The sequence below is a fragment of the Lissotriton vulgaris genome, chromosome 4_1 (genome assembly GCF_964263255.1).
Source record: "Lissotriton vulgaris chromosome 4_1, aLisVul1.2, whole genome shotgun sequence".
Classification (NCBI taxonomy): Eukaryota; Metazoa; Chordata; class Amphibia; order Caudata; family Salamandridae; genus Lissotriton; species Lissotriton vulgaris.
In genome coordinates this window covers 1208795972-1208798372 of record NC_141691.1, presented here as the reverse complement: position 1 = coordinate 1208798372, position 2401 = coordinate 1208795972, and the positions used below count along the sequence as shown (strand labels likewise).

Genomic DNA, 2401 nt, shown 5'->3' with positions numbered 1-2401 from the left:
GACACCAGAGATCTCAGGGGGTGGCTCACCGGGCCATGGCAGCTACGTGTAGGCCTCGCGGGAAGACGTCCCCCGGACCCCCTGACTCCTCCTCGTGACAGGTCCACAGTCTCGAGCAGCCCCCTGTCACCACCCTCGGCCGTCGTGCTCCTCCCTGTACAGGGTCCGCCGTCACTCCCGCTTCAGTATCCGGGAGACTCCTCCACAAGGGGGGGGGGAAACTGCAGGCCCCCCAACGTGTCTGGCCAGAAGTCCGGGGCCCGGGGCACTCACGCGGGCGCCGCCATCTTGGGGGTCAGGATATGTTGTTGCGAGGGGCGGATGCGGAGGAGCCCCGGGGTCCCGCTAGCGTCTACATTGGCGCCCAAGCCACGCCCCCTCGCTTCGGCAGCACATATACTAAAATTGGAACGCTAACAGAGAAGATTAGCATGGCCCCTGTGCAAGGTATGACACGCAAATTCGTGAAGCCTTCCATATTTTTTCTTTTAATGGGTAAATATGCTAATGCAAAGGGTGGGAGACTTCACATGGCATACGTAGATCTAACATCAGCTTTTGATTGCGTAAGCCATTCGAAACTGTGGGGCATTTTAACAGACATGGGTATTGATCTCTCCTTAGTTAACTTCCTGCGCGAAATGTACTCCAACGCCACTGCCAGGGTGAGATTTGGAGCGGGAGGGGAGCTGACATCGCCGTTTAGGGCTGAGAGGGGTGTCAGGCAGGGTTGTGTCCAGGCCCCCTTGCTTTTTACACTCTAAACAAATGGCTTAGAAGCAGCCATGTTGGAGGGGTGCCAGGACCTTCCATTACTCCAAAATCGCCCGTACCCGCTCTCCTCTATGCGGACGACGCTGTGATCATTGCACGTACTCCCCTGGAACTCCAACGCTCACTCAACAGATACAATTCCTACATGTCTAAATTAGACTTGAAAATCAATATTAAAAACAACTTTTATAATGAACGCAGGGCCAAGACATAAAAAAAGGGGAGATATTTTTATTAACAATACCAAGGTGGAGAATACGAATACCTATCCCTATCTTGGAATTTTAATAGATGACAAATGCACCTGGAGAAAAGCTATTGAGGCCAGAAAACTGTTATTGTTAAGGTCTACCTCGGCACTAGTACGTTTTTCACAGAGTCTAGGAAAAAGACCCCCAGCTGAGATGATCCTTTTGTAACAGGCAAAATGCATTAGCACTGCCATCTATGGAGCAGGGGTGTGGGGCTATTTACAGGTGGAAGCCCTCCAAAAGGTGGAGAACAGTTTTTTGAGGTTCCTCCTCGCTGTCCCTCAAGGTACCTCGACCTTTGGCTGCCACCTAGAACTAGGCTTGCCCTTTATCACCGATATTATAAAAATGCAGCAAATTCTATTGTGGCATCGCCTTTGGTCATCTTCCAAGTTACTTTTTACTCAAAGCCTTGTGAAAGACTGCCTTGCACTCGATAAAATTTAGCTAAGATCGGTTGGCTCCTATATGTCAAGAAGTTTTTGCAGGACTTGGGTCTAGTAAAATACTATTATAACCCTTTACTAATATCAGAGCTATCGAGAAAAAGGTTGAAAAACCTATGCCTGAGTAATTTGGAAGATTTGCTCCTGGCCTCTGAAGTTAACAAAAATACGGTTCAACATTCACTGCTATTGATACAATCTTCCTTGGCCATTCAGCCTTATTTAATCGGTAATCTGAATGGTTCTGATAGGTTTCTGTTGACCCGCTTCAGGTTCAATATTTTTCACCGATTGGTAACCTTTCCTAAAACTAATGACTGGTCGAAACTGTTATCTCTTTGCACCTGTGATGATGTCTCACCCCAATCCTTAATCCAACTGACCCTCTTTTGTAAATTCTATGCAGAACCTAGAAAGCGCTGGTTAATTCCAATTTTAAAAGTCTTAGGCTTACGCCAATGTCATCCTGCCCTCATCGTCTTACAACTTATGGACTCAGAATGCTTGGTGCTAAACAATGTTAAATTCCTGAAGTATGGTATTAGACACAGGAGTAATTTATAACAGAAGATTGTTGAACTTTTCTACTCTGTCTTCTACTGTACAATTCGCTTGCTTCTTTTTAGTAATATTTCTGTATTTTAAGCTATTTTATCCAGACTGATTCGTCTTTTAAATTTGTATCAATTATCATGAATGTCTTTGGCTTATATGTATGTACTTTTATGGTTTTTCTTAATTGATACCAAATAAAGAAATGTTTGATTTGATTTGCCTACTATACTTCTTTACTTAGTTTTATTCACAGTGTGACTTAAACTTCCAAATGACTAAATGTCTTCTGTAGGTCATAACGCTACTTTACTACCCCAGCTGTTTTTTCTTTTTGCCTACAACATTATAATTCACTGTCATCAAAGATTATTTACC

At 44.7% G+C, this 2401-nt stretch overlaps 1 non-coding gene across 1 annotated transcript; it reads left to right on the top strand.

Annotated features, from left to right (window-relative positions):
- The first annotated feature begins 379 nt into the window (after window positions 1–379).
- On the top strand, window positions 380–484 carry LOC147723049 (U6 spliceosomal RNA). Its single transcript, XR_015295356.1, has one exon. It is a non-coding gene; the product is annotated as a U6 spliceosomal RNA (small nuclear RNA).
- Window positions 485–2401: the final 1917 nt, after the last annotated feature.